This window comes from Leptopilina boulardi, unplaced genomic scaffold (assembly GCF_019393585.1).
Source record: "Leptopilina boulardi isolate dan_hultmark-lab unplaced genomic scaffold, ZJU_Lbou_2.1 LbouV2_98, whole genome shotgun sequence".
Taxonomy (NCBI): Eukaryota; Metazoa; Arthropoda; class Insecta; order Hymenoptera; family Figitidae; genus Leptopilina; species Leptopilina boulardi.
Window position 1 is genome coordinate 53,043 of NW_026138047.1, and position 26,226 is coordinate 79,268.

The 26,226-nt window shown below is 29.7% G+C and overlaps 1 protein-coding gene across 3 annotated transcripts in view; it reads right to left on the bottom strand.

Annotated features, from left to right (window-relative positions):
* LOC127290976 (uncharacterized) overlaps positions 1–26,226 on the bottom strand; it is a 112,181-nt gene that overhangs the window by 22,249 nt on the left and 63,706 nt on the right. Inside the window, exons 2-4 of one of the 3 annotated variants that reach the window (XM_051319839.1) lie at positions 22,161–22,209; positions 21,882–22,089; positions 15,480–15,641 (exon numbers count right to left, since the gene is read on the bottom strand). The gene's annotated coding sequence lies outside the window, so the exon portion shown is untranslated. The remainder of the gene's footprint in view (positions 1–15,479; positions 15,642–21,881; positions 22,090–22,160; positions 22,210–26,226) is intronic. The other 2 variants (XM_051319841.1, XM_051319840.1) reach the window with 2 other exon arrangements.

Below are 26,226 nucleotides of genomic sequence, written 5' to 3' on the forward strand. Positions count from 1 at the left end.
TTCGACAGCGTAAGAGCAAGAGAGACGCGTACTAGTCGTTGGAGCGAGGGAGAAAGCCATGCAACGGAGAGAGAACGCAGTACTGCGCAAGAACAGTGTGTCTCAGAGTCGGTAAAATTGCGACTAGGTCCATTCTCTTCTTAACGATGTCAGAGTCATGAATCTTTAATTCGCAACCTTCGCAAAATTGCATTTCACTAGTTATTCACGAATTTCGCCTGCAAGGTTACTAGTGTACTACAATAGACGCGGGTCTTGAAACGATGTTATTGACGAAGTTACAAGCAATTTTTATTTAAAATAAAAGAACAATCAATCAATGAAGATTATAAAATTATTACCCTTCATTAATTGATATATTCTTAAAATTCGTGTTGGCTCCAAGAGCTTGCTTCATATAAATTAATTTTTTTAAAAAAAGGAATAAAATTATTATTTTTCCAAGATGCGAGTTGCCTAATGAAGTCGCATTATTTCTTATATTGTTTCGCTGACGTTTCGAAATTCCTGACGGTAATATGATATTAGAGTTGCTACAATCTAACTTGAAGCAAGTCTAAGAATAAAGAAACATAATTTAAAAAGAATAATTCTGACTTATTTAATTAATAATTTTAATATTAATAATAATTTAACCTATTAAGGACCAAATGTACAAAAATTTTGCCTAAAGTTTTGCAATTTTTTAAACCAACTAAACGCATTATGAAAAAATTCGCAATATACGTTTCTTATGGTCCAGGAACAGCTCTTTCAAGTGGTGCATCTAAAACAAGTTGTAAATTCAGATATTCATTGCATGAACAGTTTGCTTCCTCTTTACTATCAGCAAAAAAATTTGCTTCCTCGTGTAGAAAGCATTAACATTGAAATAAACATACAAAAAGAGTATAATAATATAAACGTTTGCGTACATACATTTGAGTTAAATTCAAAGAATAAATGGAAGTTAAAAAATCAAAAATTCACATTTTAACCGAAATTTCTAAATATTAATGAAAAATTTATAATTATTTACAATTATATCGATTCGTTTCAATGCAAGGAACACAATTATTTTATATTTAAACTTGAATTTAAATAAATACAAAATTTTTCAGCTAAAATGTGTATTTTGTATTCTTTAACTTTCATTAATTTATTAAATTTACCTCAAATGTAAATTTTATATATACCAATCGATTTGTTTTCATGCAAGGAATACAATTATTTCATCTATAAACTTAAATTTAAATAATCACAAAATTTTATAGCCAAAATGTGAATTTTTGCTTTTTAACTTTCATTAATTCTTTAAATTTAATTTAAAACTATACTTTATATATACCGATGATTTGTCTTGACTTAAGGAATACGATTTTATTATATATAACCTTAAATTTTTCAATTTAAAAATTTTTTCGATTAAAAAAAAATTTTTGGAAAAAAGACGATAAATTTTATTTTTTGGTTATTTTTTAAAATCTTTTAGTCAGATTTGAGATTTCAATATGATAAATGGGTCTACCAAATTTGATCTCAATCCATTAAAACCTGTTAAAGTTATTGTCTAAACAAAAAAGGGATCCACATGAGAGATTCTTTTTCAATCGCCCCAGCGCAAAAAGTCAATGTTCTGGGATTGGCTTCATACTTTGGTAAATTGTTGTCCAATATGATAGTAATAAATCCCTAAAATATAAACTCATTAAAAAAATATTTGTAGAAAGTAGAGGGGGTTGAAGTTTTGACGTTAAGGGTAACATTGCCATTTTCAAATCCGTATAACTGACAAAAGTTAATGGATTTTAATTTATCTATCATGAATTTTAATGCATTTTTCACGTACTTTTCAAAAATGTATACGAAATTTAAAAAAAAAATTTTGACCCCTTTTTTCAAAATCAACCCTTATTTTTCGATTTTCACCCCTTCGGGTATTTTTTTTTTTTTTATTTTCATTGGAAAGCTGAGGTTTTTTTCCATCAGCTATGTAAATATGAAAATGGGACAACAATAATTTTGTGAGAAACAGAATATTAAAGTAGGCGGTGCCGATAAGGGTGCCGTTAAGGGTAACATTGTCATTTTCAAATCTGTATAACTATGACAAAAGTTAAAGGATTTTAATTTATCTATAATGAATTTTAATGCATTTTTCCCGTACTTTTCAAAAATGTATACAAAATTTAAAAAAAAAAATTTTGACCCCTTTTTTTCAAAATCAACCCTTATGTTTCGATTCTCACCCCTTCGGGAATTTTTTTTTATTTTCATTGGAAAGCTGAGGTTTTTTCCCATGAGCTATGTAAATACGAAAGCGGGACAACAATAATTTTGTGAGAAACAGAATATTAAAGTAGGCGGTGCCGATAAGGGGTATACCTGGAGATCATCTTTGAGGATTTAGGTAGGCACCGCCTAATTTAATATTCTGTTTCTCACAAAATTATTGTTGTCCCACTTTCGTATTTACATAGCTCATGGGAAAAAACCTCAGCTTTCCAATGAAAATAAAAAAAAAATTCCCGAAGGGGTGAGAATCGAATTTTTAATTTTTTGTCCGCCATATTTGATCTGCCATTTTGAATTTTTAAAAATCGACTTCAGATTCATAATCATCGACCCCGAAAACTCCGAGTAACGATTTTCGAGTGGATCCGATGAGTTTGAAAATTATTTAACAATAGCTGCGTATTTGTTAGTAAAATCTCAACTTTAATTAATAATATTATTTAGACATTTATTTTTCTTATGTCTATGCCACCATGTCAAAGGTTGAACTTTTTTGACGCGATATTTGTACTTCGGGAAGATATTTTAAAATGGTACATTGCCCAAAAAAATTCTTAAGTAAAAATAAACCTTTAAAATTCATGTTCTTTATAAATAATTATCTGTAATTTATTTAATTTTCAATTTACGGTTTTTTTAGATGCACCACTTGAAAGAGCGGTTCCTGGACCATAAGAATCGTATATTGCGAATTTTTTCTTAATGCGTTTAGTTGGTTTAAAAAATTGCAAAACTTTAGGCAAAATTTTTGTACATTTGGTCCTTAATAGGTTAATGTTTTAATTTTATTTATGTTGTCAAATAAATATTGGCGTAACAGCGATTCATCGCAATTAAACTCTGCGCAAATAAATTCTACACAGGAAAATTATATGCAATACATTTAAGCAAGTGGTATTAATTCTACATAAATAAACTCCACACGAAAAAATGCTACACGTTATAATTAGATAAATTTAATTTAATGCCATTTATTTAATTCAACACAGTTAAATTCTGCACAAATTAATTCTACACATTACGAACTATTACTATTTGCTTTATTTAAATTTGAACTCTACGCTGTTAAACTGAACACCAGAAAACTCTACGCAAATAAACACATTTTGTTTTAATAAATTTTTTTTAAATTTTACGCAATTGAATTCATTACATTTAAAATTTTTTAGTATTAATTTTTAGAACATTAATTTCTGCACAAAAAAATCTTCATTTATAATTCTACACGAAAAACTCAATAAAATGTTATTATTATTTTTTAATTAAATTTTTAGATGGAATTAGCAAACCAGAAAAATCACAAAATAACCCCAAAACTCAAAGTCAACAAAATAAATCTCAGAGAAGATTCTGTCGAGAACACAGGTCGAGAAAAGGGACACGACCCTTGAGACACGACACAACAAAATTGGACTTACCCACGTCGAAAGTCGGCTCCCAATTTTCCTTCTGGTCTGTCCTCTCATCTGATGTCGGAAGACGCCGGTAAAAGGAATATGGCCAAACTCACAAAATAGACAAAACTCTCTTTTTGTACGGCAGGGACTCAGTTCACCTTTTCCGATTCTTCAAAGACCGATTTTATATGGTGGATTATACAAATGAATACTCTAAACGCAATCTTACTCTCACCTGACGGACTCTACACAGAGTTACTGTATAATATAATAAGTAAAAAGGGGTTAGATATTTGATTCTTCACAGACTGACTCTACACAGCAAAACTCTACAAAACTAAATAAATTACAAAGTTAGAATCCTACGCGAACTGACTCTACGCAGAGAAACTCTCCAAAGCTGGATACAATTTTTTTACTCTCTACTGACCGATTCTACACGAATGGATTCTTCAATCTTAAATAAAAACTTGAAATTTTATTTCAATTTCTTATCTCTCTACACATTGACTCTACATGAGTAAACTCTTCAATAATTATTACATTTTTTAACTCTCCGCTGACTGATTCTACACCAAAGGATTCTCCAATCTTCAATAAAAACTAAAAATTATTTATTCATTTTTCATCTCTTCAAACATCGACTCTACACGAGTAAACTCTCCAAAACCCATTTCAATATTTTTTCCTCTCCACTGACTGATTCTACATGAAAGGATTCTCCAATCATCAATAAAAACTTGAAGTTTTAGTTCCTCTTTTTATCACTCCATAAATCGACTCTACATGAGTAAACTCTCCAAAATTTATTTCAATTTTTTTTATTCTCCACTGACTGATTCTACATGAAAGGATTCTCCAATCATCAATAAAAACTTGAAATTTTATTTCAATTTCTTATCTCTCCACACATTGACTCTACATGAGTAAACTCTCCAAAACTTATTCCATTTTTTTACTCTCCGCTGACTGATTTTACACCAAAGGATTCTCCAATCTTCAATAAAAATTAAAAACTTTTTATTCATTTTTTATCTCTTCAAACATCGACTCTACACGAGTAAACTTTCCAAAATTTATTTCAATTTTTTTTATTCTCCACTGATTGATTCTACATGAAAGGATTCTCCAATCATCAATAAAAACTTGAAGTTCTAGTTCCACTTTTTATCTCTCCATAAATCGACTCTACACGAGTAAACTCTCCAAAATTTAATTCATTTTTTTTACTCTTCACTGACTGATTCTACACGAAATGATTCTCCAATCTTGAATAAAAACGAAAATTTTTTGATCCTTTTCTTATCTCTTCAAACATCGATTCTACACGAATAAACTCTCCAAAATCTATTTTAATTTCTTTTACTCTCCACTGACTGATTCTACACGTAAGGATTGGTCAATCTTTAATTAGATCTTAAAGTTTTAGTTCCTCTTTTTATCGCTCCAGAAATCGACTCTATACGAGTAAGCTCTCCAAAACTTAATTCTCAAGATTGGCGAATCCTTTCGTGTACAATCAGTCAGTGGAGATAAAAAAAAATTGAAATAGGTTTTGGAGAGTTTACTCGTGTAGAGTCGATGTTTGAAGAGATAAAAAATTTTTATTTTTTATTTAAGTTTGGAGAATCCTTTCGTGTACAATCAGTCAGCGGAGATAAAAAAAATTGAAATAGGTTTTGGAGAGTTTATTCGTCTAGAATCGATGTTTGAAGAGATAAAAAATGGATCAAAAAATTTTTGTTTTTATTCAATATTGGAGAATCCTTTCGTGTTGAATCAGTCAGTGAAGAGTAAAAAAAAATGAATTAAATTTTGGAGAGTTTACTCGTGTAGAGTCGATTTATGGAGAGATAAAAAGTGGATCAAAAAATTTTCGTTTTATTCAATATTGGAGAATCCTTTCGTGTAGAATCAGTCAGTGAAGAGTAAAAAAAATGAATTAAATTTTGGAGAGTTTACTCGTGTAGAGTCGATTTATGGAGAGATAAAAAGTGGATCAAAAAATTTTCGTTTTATTCAATATTGGAGAATCCTTTCGTGTAGAATCAGTCAGTGAAGAGTAAAAAAAATGAATTAAATTTTGGAGAGTTTACTCGTGTAGAGTCGATTTATGGAGAGATAAAAAGTGGAAGTAGAACTTCAAGTTTTTATTGATGATTGGAGAATCCTCTCATGTAGAATCAGTCAGTGGAGAGTAAAAAAAAATTGAAATGGGTTTTGGAGAGTTTACTCGTGTAGAGTCGATTTATGGAGTGATAAACAGAGGAACTAAAACTTCAAGTTTTTATTGATGATTGGAGAATCCTTTCGTGTAGAATCAGTCAGTGGAGAGTAAAAAAAAATTGAAATGGGTTTTGGAGAGTTTACTCGTGTAGAGTCGATGTTTGAAGAGATAAAAAATGAATAAAAAATTTTTAGTTTTTATTGAAGATTGGAGAATCCTTTGGTGTAGAATCAGTCAGCGGAGAGTTAAAAAATGTAATAAGTATTGGAGAGTTTACTCATGTAGAGTCAATGTGTGGAGAGATAAGAAATTGAAATAAAATTTCAAGTTTTTATTTAAGATTGAAGAATCCATTCGTGTAGAATCGGTCCGTAGAGAGTAAAAAAATTGTATCCTGCTTTGGAGAGTTTCTCTGCGTAGAGTCAGTTCGCGTAGGATTCAAACTTTGTAATTTATTTAGTTTTGTAAAGTTTTGCTGTGTAGAGTCAGTCTGTGAAGAATCAAATATCTAACCCCTTTTTACTTATTATATTATACAGTAACTCTGTGTAGAGTCCGTCATGTGAGAGTAAGATTGCGTTTAGAGTATTCGATTGTATAATCCACCATGTAAAATCGGTCTTTGAAGAATCGGAAAAGGTTGAACTGAGCCTTTTGTACACCCCAATAAGGGTGTACTTCCGAAAAGGTCCCCCCTTTAAATTTAATAAAACATAGATATTCTTACGTATTTTTGGTGTGTAGATTACGAAAATGATAGTGAAAATTGGCGCAAATTTGATTATCATGGTAAAAACCATAAAAAACACCATAAAAAATTGTTTTTTTGCGATTATCTCGTAAAAAACGCAAAATTTCGAAAAAAGTTTTAGACAAAAGTTGCAGATCTCAAAAAAAACACACATTTTATGTGGTATACATTTTTTCTCAAAAGTGATTATTTTTCGAGAAAAATCCCAAAAACCAAAAACACCATGATAATGAAAACATATACAACAGTGATGGTTAGACATATTATTTGACTCGTATATAGTATCATATTCACCAGTACTCAGCATCCAACGAATTCCGCAAAATACTTTCGGCCATATCCACCCCCTCTCGCCAAGGTTTTTTTAAAAAGAAAAGCGAGCAGTACCTTACGCGGCCGAAGGCCGTGTTTATTATTCTGCGTTTACCGCTGCTGTATAGACTCCACCCCACAATTTCCGCAAATTACTTTCGGACCATTTTTCTCGAAAAATAATGACTTTTGGTAAAAAATTCGTAAAACATAAAATGTGTGTTTTTTTGAGATCTACAACTTTTGTCTAAAACTTTTTTCGAAATGTTTTGTTTTTTACGAGATAATCGCAAAAAATCATGATTTTATGGTGTTTTTTACGGTTTTTACCATGATAATCAAATTTGCGCCAATTTTCACTACGATTTTCGTAATCAGGTTTTATTAAATTTAAAGGGGGGACCTTTTCGGAAGTATATTGAATCCACAATAAGTCGAGCACCCACTCGACGGCTGTACAATGATTGTTTTTAATAACACCTCTCTTCTCAAATTACCCTTTTACACTCTGAACAAAAACTCAAAGACAAAGCACGAAAAACGTCGACGACTCAACACGCTCTGTATCTCTGGTATTGATTCCCTCTTTGATCGTCTTCTTCTCAGTCTCGTTCCATAAGTGGCCGCCGTGATGGCGCCACGTTCCGGACACCCGCTCTGCCTTATCCCCAAACGCGCGAAACTCCACCCCAGGCGAAAATTGCATTGTGACTAACTACTTCGTCACAAATTATTCGGCTTTCAATTAAAATATAAATATAACCAACATATATTCTTTAAGAAAAAAAAAAATTTTTCACGGGAAAAAAACGCGCCAAGAAACTCTACCCCTCGTGTGTTGCGGGAACGAGTATTGATGTTTATAAAAATAAGTAACATTGATGAAAATATTGCATACGGAGACCTTAATATTAATTTTTATTTTCAAGATATAATTGGTTTGTATTGGTGATTTGAGTAATCTGCTGACGCTGGGCAGCAAGTCGTGCCAATAAGGTATTGCGGTGACAAACAAATTTTCTCGAAAAAACAAAAAACACCATTTTTATATTGACAGGGTGTTCTATGCACATAATAAGCTTTCTTAAAAAAAAGAAAAAAATTCTACCACCATCTTCATATAAAAAAACAACAATAGAAAATTATTGTTTAAATAAATTATTGAAAAATTAACTTTCGTTAATTTTCAAAATAATATTATCAAATTTCAATGCTTTCCCTACAATTTTTTCAGAAAGTTTTTTTCTCCGATCAATAGTTTGCGAGATAAAAATTCCTGAAAAAGTGACGAAATTGTTTAATGGCAAATATCTTGAAAAATATTAAAAATTTTGCAAAACCTTTTGGCATACTTATTTAGCACCCCAAACACAACAAAATCACGAAGTATAAACAAAATAATCTTTTCGACAGTCCGTGTAAGCTTGAGGTTATCTCAAAACTTCGCCTTACGGTAAGCTTACACATTAAGGTCGTGATAAGTTTACATGGTAAGATTGTTGTAAGCTTCCCGTAAGGTTACTGTAAGGTTGCTGTAAGGTTATTGTAAACATAATGTAATATGGAAATATATTAAGAATAATTATATTATATTATATATTATAATATAAATTTTTTTATAAATAATTATATATTTGGTAAAGTACTTCATAAACACATTTATTAATAGCATTCTATGTTTACAGTTACCTTACATCAGCCTTACCGTGTAAGCTTATCACAACCTAACTATGTAAACTTACAACGACCTTACTATGTAAGCTTACCTTAGCTTTACTGTGTAAGCTTATTGTAAGGCAGAAGTTTTAAGATGTCCTAAACTTTACTGCAGGCTTACACGGTAACCTTACAAACCCTACAGATATCCTTCCAGTAACCTCACAGCAAGAACCGTGCTATGTGGGTGGGATATCCAAATTTCCGTCCTGTGGGTTACTCACGTGGGATATCCCACGTAGGGTATGCTAAACAATGAAATTTTATTTATTGCAACAAATAAAGTAAATAAATAATTCCATTAAAAAACTACAATTTCCACAAAAAAGAACATATTTATTTTGAAATAATCTTCTCAAATAAAATTTTTATTTATAAATATAATGCACGATTTTGATGAAACAGCATTTCCCGACGCATAACCAAAAATTGCACAACCACACAAAAAAAATTTTGGTTCTGACCTTCAGGTCTCACTATGTCTACCTTATTTAACCCTATCAGATTAGGGGTTTGACATAACCTCAAAAAACTTATATGGCGGACACCTTTTGGAAAAATTGATCGGATTCGCTTGTAACTCGTTACTGAGGGGTTTTCGAGGTCGCTGATTACAAATTTGATTCCAGTTTTCAAAAAACTACGTTTTTTTATTTAGATACACCTTAAGGAAGAAAATCTACCATACGGCAGTCCTGGCAATTAAAATTTTTTTTTCTTTTGTGTGCCTGTGTAATTATACAGTAAAACAATGAAATTGGATTTTTTCTTTATGTACATGACAGTATCACTCTTTAAGTGTAAAATGAATGAGAAAAAATTGAATTCGCTCCATATCGCTCTGTAGAAATTAGGTTGAAAAATAAGATGTTTTTAGTTAACACATGGAATAATTGAGGGGCTGATAGTAAAAATGGTTTAAAATAACATTGGGAGCAAAAATGGGATAAGTGACTTGGGAGCAAAAACGGGTTAAAATGATTCGTGTAATTTATTGATAAATTCATTATATTATCGATTAAAAAATATTAACAATAGGAAAAAATGCATATTTTATTATAATTAATATTTTTTAATCAATAATATAATGAATTTATCAATAAATTACACGAATCATTTTAACCCGTTTTTGCTCCCAAGTCACTTATACCACTTTTGCTCCCAATGTTATTTTAAATCATTTTTACTATCAGCCTCTCAATTTATAAACTATTTTTCCGATTGGGTTAGAAATTTTTTCATTTTGTTCACTATCGCGAGGGACACATTTTCATGGAGTTTTAATCCGATCGGATTATTATTAACAAAGTTATTAAACAATTAAAAAAATGTTATTTTTAATCGTTTAAATTCAATAACTTTTAAACAAATTATTCAACTTTAACTTTTGACCCACCATTTTTTAGTTATTTTTAATACCTTTTTTTTCTAATCACAACTTTTTTCTCTAAAATGTAGAGAAAAGCAACGAGCACTAAAAAACCACCTTCACCAACTTTGACCATTGTTTATAACAATTTCTTCAACTGGAAATCGAGAGCAAACTATGGGGCCTTCATACTACCCACCCAAACTGACAAAATCCGTTTAGAACTGCCTGTCTACAATTAATGGCACTTTTTGTCTTTATTGACTGGCCTAATAAGAATTTACCGACAACAAGGCGTAAGTTCTTGAGGTAAAATACAAGATGGCAGCACATATACTAATTATGTAACGCGCCGAACTGATTTTGCGCGGTAAACGTTTCAAATTTAAATATTGGATTTCATACAGTAGAATTTAATTCTAAAGTTCAAGTTTCAATGCGGAATCCTCGACGATGATGAGGTCCGTTCCCACAATAAAGAGCTTAAAAGCTCAACTCCAACGGTGAAACTATTTATTATTTGTCAAAAAGTGAAAAAATTGTAGAAAATTAGATGTCGGGATTTAATAGAATAAGCTCAAAACTTTAATGTACAAAATAAAATGATGAGTTTATTAAAACTATACAATATAGTTAATTTCGCTCGTGCTAAGACTTTTACGTGTCAATAGCTTCTTTTCCGCGAGATAACTGATGCTTTTTCCCTCTGTCGTTATGGTCCTCCTCTGGGGCATCTGCCCCCACCCCTAGGTGTGCTAAGGGAGAAGGGTAAGAGTACATCCCTTCTCCTCTGAGTCATTGCAAAAAATTGGAAAAACCGAAAAAGTCCTAAAAGAGAAAGTTTTCTCGATCATATGGTCAATACTGAAGTAGTGGAGGCGACGAACAAAAGGATCCCTTTTTTATTACCCAGGCAAAGAGTTCCTTGGGGTCTTTGGTCAACCATATGCCCGGCTTACTCGAATGTCTTTAGAAAATGGATAAAAGCTATAAAATAAAATTCTAAAACGTGACAAATATCTAAAACGAGTACTTTAAGTTCGCGTTCTTATTATTTCAATTTCTGTTAAATTTATTGCAAGGGATCCAGCTTTCGTCTTCTCCACTGCACATTTTATTATTCTACAGTTTATGACTCATTTCCGTTTTATATTTTAGCGTGAGAAAATACTCAGTCGATTTACTCATGTTGCTTGGCAATATTTTATGTGTTAATCTTATAAATTAAATTTATTAATTCAAACTATTATTTAAATAAAACCGCGCATTCAGTGCTGCCTCTAGCGGGAGAGGAGCGCATTACACACATGCATTACAAATTATATGGGAACAACTGTGTTGTTACCCATAAGCGTAGCTTGGAAGACACTAGTCTTTTCGTCCCGGTCCCCACTACTGGACTCGTAAGGCTACGTAGTGCGAATCCTACCTTATACGACCATGAGGAAGTGAGAGTTGGATCGTGTATTAGTATATGCTACACACCAGGCAACATCTGCATTTGTAAGAAATCACATAGGTATTGACCAATGACAGAGACATCCATTGGCCAATCCCCACAATTACATCTTTCTGAAAGGAACAAGTAAAAAAAATTTCTCAAGACATATAATCGAATGAAAAGAATGATTGTCAGATTTCTTTAAAATTCATCACTCTTAGGTTTCAGAGGGCGCTGACGTCAAATTAAAAAATAATAATTTTTCAAAATTAAAAATGGCGACTAAAAATTGTTTATTCAGATTTATTTAAAACTCATAACTCGGGGGGTCTTAGAGGGCGCTGATGTCGAATTTAATTTAAATTATTTAATCAATCTGTGATGCCTTTGCTGTCGCCCGTACTTCTATTTTTAAACTTCACCGAAAATTAACAAAATGGAGGTACTTTTTGCATAAGTGGACAAAAATTACCTGTTTTTCGTAATTAATAGTGTCAAAATAATTCATTAAAATTTTAAGACGATTGAGGTACGGGCGATAGCCACTGTTGTGCTAAGTGTCGTGTTAAATGTTCAAGCGGATACCTTTAGCGGTTTTTGAGAAATCAACTGCGCCAGGCGTAAAAATGTTGTTTTGCGATAAAAATGCGTTTAAAGATTTATCAAATGTTTGATAAAAAAAACTTTTCCATTAAAGTGGATGATCGCAGCTATAAAAAAATACGTTACTATTATTTAGCTGAGAACTACTTGTATACTTATTTTCATTTAAGTTGGTGATTTACACTTTCGTAGGTTAACATGTTAAAGAGTCCATAGTGCGCAGTCTTACAACCTCTACTTAGGGTGTTTTCGGCATTCACTCAGAGTTAACTCTAGAGTTAGCAGTGGTGCTCAAATGTAAATTTTGATTTTCAGTTCGTCTGTTGGTTGTGAACGTTGTTGATTGGCAATTTGGCATAGACGATTCATTTTGATTGGCGCAGGGTTTGCAATTGTAACAACATGTGAAACGGGCCTTTTATTCTAGTAATGTAATGTTAAAATAAAATTTTTTGTTTCTAGATTTCATAAAAGTCCCCAAAAATTTATTACTAGATGACCCAGAGTTAACTCTGTTTTCTTGCGAGAGTAAAGAAAAAGGGTCAGTCCTAACCTTTAATGGCCGACAAAATTTGTGAACGGATTGTTTGTTTTGAAAAGTGTAAATTGAAACATAATAATTTATCTTTATTAAAAATTATTTTAACTTTTTATTTATAAAAAACAACTTTAATTAAAATAAATAATCTAGTTTCTAAAACAATTCAGATTAATTAAAGTTAGGGAAATAATGAAAAATTTGAAAATTATAAACTTTAAAAAAATAACACGTTTATGGGTAGCAAAAATATGTTCCATTTTTAAATGAAAAACAAAAAATACGTATAATTTAAAAAAAGTAAGCAAACAAGGACAACTAACTTCAAACTCAGGGTGATGAAAATAGAAAATCAATTATTTTATTTAGGTAAATAAATTTTCAAAGATAATATCATTGAGCACCACTATTAACTCTAGAGTTAACTCTGAGTGAATGCCGAAAACACCCTAAGATTCGTTACTTTTAGTGAACCAGGGACGTTTTGCCTAAACCATCTATGGAATATTAATTTTAAAACCCTAAACAATAAAAAATGCACAAAAGAAAAAATTTTTTTTTGACCATTTACGTTGGGATTCTCCATTAATTTAGAAACATTTTATTCATTTCTATTCTAAATTGATGTATTTTCAAAAACTAATGACACCATTCGATTCTACGGGAAAAATTACTAATGGAACGTACATGACTTTTTTCTAATTATTATTCTATTTGTTATAAATAATTTATAAACAAATTTTAACGTCTAAAGTAATGATTTGAACCACAGTCAATTTTCTAATTTTGACTTTTATGATATTTCCATGTGTCTAAGCATGGGTGTTAATGGGTTAATCCCAAGTAATTCCTTCCGAAATGAGTGAAGATGAAAAGGGGCGTTCTTCACTGCGCAATTTTGAGTCTAAAACAAAAACTCAAATTTTTTTAGAAAGGTGACATCCTAAAAAAAAGGTTATACCTATAAAATAGTTAAAAAGTTAAACAAATGACAAAATGGCGGCCACTTTTTTAAAACACAGCGTTTTTTGGCCCATTTTTTCATGTTTGACCTCTTGTAAAAAATCTTTATTGTTAACAATTGTGTCGTATTATAGATATAACCCCAGCAGAATTTAGTTACCTTCAATTAGCCGCAAACCCGAAGCTGATTGGTTAAATAGTTTAGACGCTACATTGCCCACCAGTTTAAAATATCTTTTGTCGAGAAAAATGCGTTTTAAGTTTTGGAAACATTTTTATGTATAATATTTGTCTACTTTAAAAAAAAATTGATTCAATTTGCCTAAAATTCGTTACTCGGGGGTTTTTGGGGTCGCTGATTACGAATATGATTTCAGATTTTGAAAATTCAAAATGGAGGATCCAATATGGCGGAAAAATTTTCAAAAATTAAACATATTCGCTTAAAAATCGTTACTCGGGAGTTTTTGGGGCCGCTGATTACGAATGTAAAGTCAGTTTTTTAAAATTCAAAATTACGGATCCAATATGGCAAACAAGTATTTTTAAAAATACTCAGATTCGTCTAAAAATAGTTTCTCGAGGGTGTTCGTTGTCGCTGATTACGAATTTAAAGTCAGTTTTTTAAAATTCAAAATGGCGGATCTTATATGGCGGACAAAAATTTTAATATTAAACATATTTGCTTAAAAATCGTTTCTTGTGAGTTTTTGGGGCCGCTGATTAAGAATTTAAAGGCAGTTTTTTAAAATTCAAAATGGCGTATCCAAATTAGCGGACAAATTTTCTAAAATTAACACATCAGCTTGAAACCGGTTACTCGATGGTTTTTGAGGTCGCTAATTACGAATATCAGCTTGATTTTCAAAAATTCAATATGGCGGACGACTTTTTAAATACCGATTTAATTTGCCTGAAATTCGTTATTAGCGGTTTTTTTAGGTCGCTGATTACGAATATTATTTTAGATTTGCATGACTCAGAATGGCAGATCCAATATGGCTAGTGAAAAAATTATTAATTAAACGAGTTTTATTAAATTTTACAAATAAGGTCAAATTGACAAATCTATACATTGTTATATAAATAAAAATTGTTAAGTAAAATTTAAATAAGTCGTGATATGTGGAAATTGAAAATTTTTTTTTTTCAAAAATCAAAATCAGAATTGTATTTTGCGGGTCCTTTATCATCTTTACAGGATTTACTTCAAAAGGTTCAAGTTTATAATCACTACGTTGTGAAATGGTCAAATGATAACCTTCGTACATTGTTGGCTCTCCCACCTTTATTTATTATTACTTAAAAATAATAAGATATTTGAAATAACTTTTTGGTAACTTTGTTGATTTTTCTATATAGTTTATTTATGTATTCTATATTATACATTTACTTTCATTAAAATGATTAATATGTTTTAATCCAAAAATATTTTATTAAAGCACGGCATTAAATACTAATTTTTGTATTAGGCAATCTACGATTTGCGCAGTACTACAATATGTACTTTGTTCGTTGAGAAGCTTATTAGATCTAGGAACCTGTTTTTCTTAAATAAATAAATATCTTTTGCTTTTTTTATATTAGCAGTCACATTGTAATAGTTAATTTTACTAAGCATGGACAAATTAATTTATAAATATAAATAATTTTTGTTATTCAGCAAAACATACATAATTACATGAATATAATTCTTATACAATAACTCATTGTCAGTATTGAACAGTAAAGCACATCAAAAAAATTATAATATAATCTGAATGAGCACCAGAACACAAGAAAATTGTTTTCAAATTTATAACATAAACATTAATTTCTCCATGATTCAATAAGATGACCTTCAATTCGTATCAACTTTGAATGTATGAGAAAATGTAGAAATATTTACCTGAAAAGTCCAGAAGATAGCAAAACGTATGACATTTCTTCGACGATCATCAAATCGTTTGTCCCGTCCAATTTTCATGATTCTATACAATAGGTATGCTGAAAGACGTACACCCCAGAGGCAAATAAATATGGTTACCATGAGTTGCCGACTATCGTATGTCTGTGCAAAAATATATTATTCTCAAATTAAAATGAAAATTATAGTAAAATTAAATATCTACAATTTTTTAAATTTGCAATTAATCAAGTAAAACAATTCACAACAGTTATAAGTGCATATAAAATTTGGATATATTTCTATATATTTCCATATTACCCATTAAAAGCACCATAAAATCATGGTTTTTTGCGATTAACTCGTAAAAAACACAAAATTTTGAAAAATGTATTACATAAAAGTTGTAGATCTTTAAAAACCACACATTTTATGTCCTATAAATTTTTTACCAAAAGTAATTATTTTTCGAAAAAAATCCAAAAACCATAAAAATCATGACAAATGATGGAAAAACAGTGCACATCATAACTATAGAGGTTTTTACGATTTTTTTCTCGAAAAATAGTCATTTTTGGTAAAAAATGTATCGGTATATATGTATGTATAAAAATGAGTGTTTTTTAGAGACCTACAACTTTTATCTAAAACATTTTTTGAAATTTTGCATTTTTTACGAGTTCATCGCAAAAAACTAGGATTTTATAGTGCTTTTAATTGTTTTCACAATGATAATCAATTTTGCGCCAATTTTCACTATTGTTTTCGTAATCAGTTCACCAAAATACGTTAGTAGACCAAGTTTTATTAAAATCGGAGGTACTCTAACTTCGGAAGTACACCCTAAAATTTTAGGGACGTGTGTTGGCAGTAAAGTACTGAGTCAATGTTCATTTGGATAAATTACAAACTAGGGTAAAGAAACTGTTATTGAGTGAGTGGAAGAGTTAGAAAAAAATCTCATATGAACACGCTCAGCCCACATAAACAATTCATGTACGGAGCGACTTTGTAAACGAGTCTCCGTGTCTGATGGTCAGTGTTTTGTTTACACTGCTACACAAAAAAATCTAAACTGAAGGTCTGACTATGTTTACTATACGTTTTTGGGGTCGCTGAATCCGAATCTGAGGTCCATTTGACCCCATCACAATAAGATTTTCATATAACCTCAAAAAACCAATATGGTGGACACTATATTTGTAAAAATTCATCGGATTCGCTTAAAACTCGTTTCTCGGGAGTTTTCGGGGTCGCTAATTACGAATCTAATTTTTTTAAATTCAATATGGCGGATCCAATATAGCGCACACATTTTGGAAGAATTTCAAAATTTTTTCGGATTTGCTTGAAACTTCTTACTTTGGGATTTTCGTGATCGCTGATTACACAAAAAAAATATTTTTCTAGCCCGGAATTACACTATGTGTATTATACGTTTTTGGGGTCGCTGAAACTGAATCGGTGGTCTATTTTACCCCATTACGTCAGTATTTTGACATAACCTTAAAAAATGGCTTCTTAATGTTACGAAAAGTAAAAAAAATAGATTTAATACTTTAGGGTATAATTCCTACATGTTTTTGAGGTCACTGAATCTAAATTCGATATTCATTTTACCCCATAGCGTCAGGTTTTTGACATAGCCTCGAACTGTAACGATATAGTTCGAAAAAAGAGAATGACTAAACTACATATGATCTATTCACTTTTAAGTATTAGTGTAAGTAAATTTGATGTAGATGTATATTCTAACGCCTAGACATGAATAAAATTTTATTTTTTGTGTGGCTTGAAAGCCTTCTTTAGGCTATGTCGAAAACCTGACGATATAGGGTAAAATGAATATCGAATTTGGATTCAGCAACCTCGAAAACATGTAGGAATTATACCCTAACTATTAGATCTAATTTTTTTACTTTTCGTGCTATTAAGAAGCTATTTTTTGAGATTATGTCAAAATCCTGACGTGATGGGGTAAAACAGACCACGGATATTGGATCCGACATTTTAAATTTTCAAAATCTGACACCGTATTCGTTATCAACGACCCGGAAAACCCGAAAATAACAAGTTTTAAGTGAATTTCTAAAAATTTGTCGATCCAATATTAATTTCTTATAATTTTTTAAAAGAAAAATTAATTTGTTTAAAAAAATAAAATGCAGAATATGTGTAAAAAATTCTAAAAATAATTTTAGACGTTTCTGATAGTAAGAAAAAAAATGACTTAATTTTCATTGTAGGTTATCAGATTGTGGGACGCTCAGCGTCCCACAATACCGCAAAGGGTTAACAAAGATGGAAAATCAGAGGGTCGATTATCTAATTCCATTTGCATTCTCACTTCCACTTTTTTATTTTCATTACCATTTCCTCTTTTTCTAATTCTCATTCCCACTTTCACTTCCACTTTATCTAATTTTCATTCCCATTTCCACTTTTTCTAATTCTTATTCCCACTTCCACTTCAATTTTCATTCCCATTTCCACTTTCATTTTTTTATTTTCATTTTTTTTTTTTTGATACGAAATACAAATTTTCTGGAGTTTTCTCCATGGAGACCCGCGGTAGTATTGTGTGCTCAACACGATCACGCACTGTAAAAAGAAAGTACTAAAATAGTACCGATTTTAGCTATAAAAACACCAAATGAAAATTTAGTACCTAAAGTCGGTATTAAATGAATATCTTTCGTTTTACAGTGCGGGTTCCAAAATTTTGTATCACGTCAGGATTTTGGAAAAAAGAGTAAATACCCCAAAAAAACAAGTTTTTTCAGTATCATCAATTTATTAAAAATAATTTAAACTAAAATTTAAAACAATTTCATATTTTTCATTTTCATATTTCTACAATTAGTATTTAATAGTTTTGTAACAAATTAATGTATATTATTTATACTTTTTTGTTATTAACATATTTATATACGGCAACACATTATTTCAAGTTAACTTTTACTGTAATAAAATTAAGTTACTAACATATAATTGAAATAAGCGGTTAAGAAAAAGTAAAAAACTATCAACTTTGCTTGAATGTTGTCACTCGTGGGTTTTTGGGGTTGCTGATTACGAATCTAAGGTCCGTTTTTAAAAATTCAAAATGTCGGACGACAATTTTAAAAATTATTCCAAACTTGAAAATCGTTACTCAAGGGTTTTCGGGGTTGCTGATTACGAATCTGGAATCAGTTATAAAAAATTCAAAATAGCGGATTCAATATGGCGGACGATGAAATCAAAATTCAAACAAAGCATGAAAGTTGTCTCTTACTTCAAGTTTGAAATCAGCGACCCCTAAAAGCATCGAGTGACAACTTTCATGCAAATTTGTTTGATTTTTGATTTCATCGTCCGCCATATTGCATCCGATATTTTTAATTTGAAAAAACTGACTTTAGATTCGTAATTTGCGACCCTTAAAACCCCCGAGTGACAACTTTTAAGTAAATTGGTTTAATTTTCAATTTCATCGTCCGCCATATTGGGTCCGTCATTTTGTATTTTAAAAAACTAACTTCCGATATGTAATCTGCGACCCCAAAAACCCCCTAGTGACAACTTTTAAGCCAACTGAATTATTTTTTTAAAAATTCGTCCGCTATATTGGATCCGCCATTTTGAATTTTTTAAAACTTATTCTCCACAAAAACGATTTTTCAAAAATTTTTAAATGAAAAAAATAATAGTTAATCTTTATTAATATTGCTCAAAGTGCTCTCATTATTTGTCCGCCAGTGACACCTACAATTTAAAAAAAATTTATCCCTTTAGCTCTTATAGTATTCGAGATATTTAAGAAAATGTAGTGTATATGTTACGGTCATTGTCGATTATCGGGCAATGTCGACATTTCCCACATACATAAAAAAAGACGATAAATACAAGAAATATATTTATTTATTACAAGTACAAGAATGTAATTTATTTATTTTTGCTTTAGTTATCGTCATAAAAGAAAATATAAAATAACTTTCATTTCATCCAATTTTTGGTTGATGAAAGCTAAAATCTATTAATATCAGAATATAGAAAATTTCTTTTTACATTGAAAACAAAGGTTTTTAACATCATTCAATAAAAAAAGTCAGTTGTTTATGTACTTTTAAATTTTTATATATCGTCATCTCTGACGATTACTGACACATGGAGAATTTAGAGTTTTAGTTATCGTTTTCCTTAATAATAAAATAAAAATTTAAACATTGACTTATTTTTTTTCAATCCTTCAATACTAGTTTCATTACTTTATGATAAAAACATAAGCTTAACTGTCAATTCACTTTAAACTACTAATCACAAGTTATTGTGTATCTGTCATTAGCCTAACAAGAACTTTAAGAAATGTCGCTGATCTAGTCAGTACATGGCCTTGTCACGAACAAATATACTTCTTTAATTAAAAATTCAGTATTTGCACTACGAATTTGTATCCTTTTGATGCCGAATAGTTTGATTTTATCAAAACATACAATTAATAACACTGACGATTACTGGTGCATTTACCTTACAGAGTAATTGATTGTCGAAAGTTTGTTTACGTTATTGTGTAACTAATTTTGTTTATTTCATGACGTATGAAGCTATCACATAGCATTTTCAAAATTGCCCAAGTTGGACCAGGCAATGTTGACAATGCCCGGAAAAGTTAAATGATATGAATATTTTTGGGACATTGGCCGGATATTGTCGACAATGCCCAATAATCGACAATGACCGTAATATATATATATATATATGTCGTAGGCAATTAGAAGAATTCGACATTTAGCTAAAAGCCTAGGCATTTAGCTAAATCGCACAAGTTAGACGAATGGACTTGGAAAATGATTAAATTCGTCTATTTGCCTGAATAGATTTGACATTTAGCTATTGAAAGCTACTGAAAGAAAAATTTTTAAATGTTAATTATTATTTATTGGTTAAGTTAAATTAAATTTTAATTATTTATTTGAAAATGGTTGGCTCTGATGGCAAGGAGAATTACATAGAGTACCCGATTTAAAACAAATGCATCGTTTGGTTTTACATTGCGATTGACTGGCTTTACAATTACACTTTCAATTTTTCTTCAAATTCATTGCGATTTACACTCATTTTTGGTAAAAAAAAAATAGAAATTTAAATAAAAATTCGCGTCAACTACAATTTTCACTTAGAGGGTACGGGAAATATGATTATACTAAATAAAATTTGGTTTTGTAACGTAATTTAAGGAAATAAATTTATTTTCTTTTGATCATTTGTTTACAATTTCTATAAATTAAATGTACATATCTGACGTTTGTTTCAGAAATTAAATTTATTTTGTTTCCAGCTCCTGTTTATAATTTCTATGTGTTAACCATTTTCTTCTATTTGCCGACACAGCTTCAGGCAAATAGCTAAATGACTAGTCACTTAGCTAAATGTCAAATCTATTCAGGCAAATAGACGAATTTAATCATTTTCCAAGTCCATTCGTCTAACTTGTGCGATTTAGCTAAATGCCTAGGCTTTTAGCTAAATGTCGAATTCTTCTAATTGCCTACGACATATATATACAATCACACACATATGGAACGACATTTTTTTAAAATGTGATTTTTAGATTCCTAAAGTCGAAAAACACAAAGATACATCAAAAAATCAAGTTCGAAAAATTTCGGTATTACAATGCTTCCTCCAGGACCAAGCAATATAATATTAAATATAATTTCAGAAGATTTTAAATTAAAAATTTTATAAATTTGAATGAATAAAGATATGAAGAAAGAAAGAAAGAAGAAAAGAAAGAAAAGGAAAGAAAGAATTTTATCCAATAATTGAGTTGTAGAAAAATTTTTAATTTTGAAAATTATTTTAAAAGGGCCGTCCACAAAGCATGTGATATGTTTTTAGCGTTTTCTAACACCCTCCCCCTCCCTCGTTGTGATAAGTCATAATATTTTAAAAACCCACCCTCGAAAAACATTTGATAATTTATTGACCCCCCTTAATATTAAAACCGGTCAGAAAAGTTGATTTTAAAATATAAATAACATGATATCTATAAACAAATGTTAATATTTTTTACTGTTCAAATGAGTATTTTTTATTGAAAATATTAAAATATTTTATAATCAATTTAAAAAAATTTTTTTGGCTTAATGTTTATTGCATACCTTTTTTAAAAGTACATATTTTGACTTATCATTCAACATTTAGTAACGGTTCTTTTATAAGCATAAACTAAAAAAGTAAAAACAGATATTTTATTTTTTTAATTATTCAGTATCTTCACTCCAAGGATTTTCTAGATGACCTTTGATGGTTACGAATCGTGCGTTCCCCTTTTCTTGCAAATCCGAATTTTCATTACCCAAAAAACGTTGATTAACTAAATCATCATCCAACCATTCTGCCTCATCTTGATTTTCATACCTTATAATAATAGCTAATAATTCTTTTTGACGCCGAGCAGCAATCGTAGTCGGACGTATTTTCGGAATAAAAATTGGTACACCACAGAGTTTTTATGATCTATTAAAACAGTCAAAGATGCCATATAGACACCACATTCCGAGCAAATTCTTTTGTTAATATCTTCAGTGCTGGAGTATAAATTTTTTTTCATAAGACATCGATTCTTCTAAAATAAAATTGGATTCTAAATTTGGATTTCTGGGACATCACTAGATTCATTTTCTAATACTGACTCACCTTTGTTCGAAGCATGTACAGTTTCTACAGTTGTTGAAGTACTTGGTAACTAAAAAGTAAACTAAGAAATTTCATTTTACAAAATTTTATTCAATATTGAAAACAAATATTTAATATTGTAACGTCCTGCGTTATTTTATTATATTTTCAACGTTATGTTCTTTTTCCTCTTAATTTTTATTTGTAAATTTTGTATCAATTCTACATGGAAAAACATCTGTGTAAATTGTTTGTCTTCCTTTTAGAACCGATAACGAGACAAAATACTTTCAGTAGTCTACACTCGTGGGATGCACTTTGAAATTTGGAAAATCAACTATTTGTAAAGAATAAAAATTATAGATAAGAATACAGTCATAAAATTTTTTAAAAACTCTAAAGTGCATCCTCCAAGATGTTGACAGCTGGGGTCATTTCCTATCTTATCACATTGCCATGATAAGTCCACGAGTTTCTACTGTCAAAAATTATATCTGTTAGTCCTAAGAACTATAAATATATTAGGTTACAAAGTCCGTTTTATTTCTATTTTTTAAAAATAGTATCTAACACGTTGAATTAGTGAATCCTAAATAATTTTAAATAATTCTTCAAAATATTTCTTTAATTATTAGTTCAGTTTTAATATTAATTTTTGGAATTTCAAATTAATTTATTATTATTTATAATTATATATTAAAATTCCTAAAAAAATGAAATTAATTAAATTTTAATTAACAATTTAGATTAATATTGAAGTTTTAAACATTATTATGAGAATAATTGATTGTTACATCCCGGTACCAAAAAATTCTTAAAAGATGGATCATGAACAAATTAAATTATCTCTTTTAAATAAAGGTCATTACATACATATGAGTCATTCACGATGTTAATAGTGAAAGATAGATGTAATATAACACCTCTGAATGCTGAAGACTTGCATAAAGCTGATGTGTTATATATATATATATAGTAGATTAAAGAATTCAATAAGATTATTGTTTAATACTCTATATTAATATTATTTTTCATAATACCAATTGTCGATCACTATACATCCTAAGTGACTGCAATCAACTAATTAATAATCAATAAACTAAAATTTTAATAAATTAATTAAGATATTATTATAATTCTATTAATAAATAATGTACGTGACTTTTGCGCTAAATGAAAATTGTACGTGATAATTGCGCTGTCTGCAAATTATACGTGACAATTCTACCCCAATGAACAAAGATCATGTAGTATATAAACCCCAGTTTTTCTATTGCAAAATGTCAGTTAATCGGACGAGCTTCTGCCCGAATAGTGTCTGAGAATCGGCCCTTCAGTTTTGTAATTGTTTAAACTTCGTTATTTAAACCCGCGAGTTTAGTGAGTTTTACAAAAGTTTTGTAAAAGAGAAACAAGTTTCTCTTTATTTTAAGCAATATAATTCTTTTGTTCGAGTTAAATAATTCTTAACAGTCGTATAAAATCTAAATTGTGTAAGTGTAACAATTTATGATTTGTATAACAACGCATCCAGAGACACATATTTGTAATCCTGATTGCCGCTTGTTACATTACTAAGTTTCAACGAATCAATTGTAAGTACTATTGTAATTATATATTGTTATTAATAAATTGCAAATCATAAAAAGGAATATTTTTCTTTAATCGCTTGACACAAAACCCTTAGTTTTGACAAAGTGATACGATCCTACATTAAAAATAAATATCAGGCTTTACCAAACTGATTAATCAGCAACTTATCTCCCTTTTATTATTATAAATAATAAATAAACTCTACCTTAGCTCGGGACGTGACATTGATCATTTAGACTATAAGTAATAGAAATTTTATATGTAATAAAAAATTTTTAAATATTGTCATTTAATTATATATAATTAATTTTACTTAACTTTCTGTTATATATATATATATATATATATATATATATATATATATATATATATAAATAATTTTAAGAATTTTTGTAATTTTGAAAATTCGTTTAAAAAGTGAATCTTGGCTCCATCTTTTAAAAATAGTGTAAACTATAGTTCCCCACTTTTTCATGACACCCTAATCTTAAAGATACGCTTAAGCAAAGTCACCTCTAGCAAAGGCTGGACCTGTAAGGCTCAATGACATCTTTCTTTTAGATAAGTTCTTCTATTTTGTTTCATAAAAAATCCAATCATTCATCTTTTTAACTTACCACTCTAAAAAAATATTTATCCCCAAATTTCCACCCAACTAAAAAATTTAAGTAGGGATAACAATATAAAAACTAAAGAATTAAATTAAAAAGTCAGTTCTACAAGTTCTTTTCAAATGTCTAAGTTCTCTAAATTTTTAAAATCTCTCAGATTCTTCCAATTTTCTTCCAAGTCTCTAAATTTTAACTCTTTGTTTTAATTCTCAAGTTGAATTTTATATTGTTAAATTTCTTAAGTGACGAGTCAAATTTTTGATCATTCTAATTCATCATCTTCAATAAATACGAAGCCAAACATCTAACAATAAGATCCTAATTTAAACGAGTTTTCAACATTATTCAGCTATTATAAATAAAAAGAAAAAAGTAAGTACTTTTTATTGTATATTAAATTACTGTTTTTCCTCTCATCGATTTTTTTATCATACTTCTATTTCCGAAGGACGTAGTGCGATTAAGTTGCGCATTTTAGTTCCTTCAATCCTTAAAAAGATTTGATCATTATTTTTTTTTATTAAATACCTTCCGAAAAGATTACAGTGTATTTAGTGCATTATTATCTTTTCAATCCTTTTAAATGCACCTTTAAATAAAACAAACCAATTTGAATGATTCCTGAGTTGTGGACAATGAGCCGAGACTCAAAAATAAATTAAAATTTACTAACTATGTTGCGTTGTCGGACGTAACAATATACTTACTCCAGTAATTCATTAATTTACTCTGCTGTTTGAATTTAATGTTTGTCAACTTAAAGTTTTGATTTCTCAACAATTCTTCATAATTGTCTTCCAATTTTATTGAGTTCCAAATTTTATTTACCTCTTTTTAAATCTCATTATCTTTTTTGTCAGGAAAGGCTTCTTGAAAATTCCTATATAAGAGATTGTAATCTTCAGATTTATCCATACTTACAAAAACACTAAAAATAGAAGGAATTTTACCTAACTATTTATCGTTGAATATCAAAATAACGCAAAAAATATTAAAAATTATGTAAAAAAATAAAAGATAAGATCAAGTAGTAACCAATCATTTCTTTTAAGTTCTTAGATTTACTTAATAACACTGCATTTTATCAATGACTCGACAAGAATGAGTATTTTCCCTATCTGACAATTTTATAACAAATATTCACACATTTTTCATTAAAACTTATAAAGCAGTACTTACCGAAATAAAAATTCAAATTCTAAAATACACTTAAAATACTCTTACGGTCTGAGCAGAATAGAAACGTAACCGGAATTGCAATCGCAACCGGAAGAATAAGTTAGAGAAGGACAAACAATCTATCTATCCTTCTCTAACTCATACTTCTGGTTGCATTTGCGATTACTATTCCGGTTACGTTTCTATTCTGCTCAGGCCTTTATAGAATACGAGAATCTACACGAAGTTTTGGACATATAACCTGTACTTTGTCCACAATGTCAATAGCAGCATATAAGGGTTCAATCACAATGCACAATTAAAGACGGTTACGGCAACTTACATATCCCGTATCCGACTTGCGTACTTGACTCAGTTGTGCTTAGGCTAAAATCTATTCTGCTCTGAGCTGTATCGACAATCGTCAAAAATTAAACTTTTCAAAAGTCGTTCATAATTTAAAAATAATAATAGAAAATACAAATTAAGTAGTATTTTATTCCAAATAAAAATTTTCTCTTTAAGAATGATATATCACATGACGAGAGTTCAATAGCCCCTCTTCCTCCCGTGATGATTTTAAAAACCCCCTAACAGTATCACATGCTTTGTGGACGTATGTAATTGAATTTTTGAAAAATTGCATTAAAATTATTGTCAATCATTAATAATTTAGTAAAGACTGTTCATATGTACAAATTTTCAAAATGATTTAATTTTAAAAG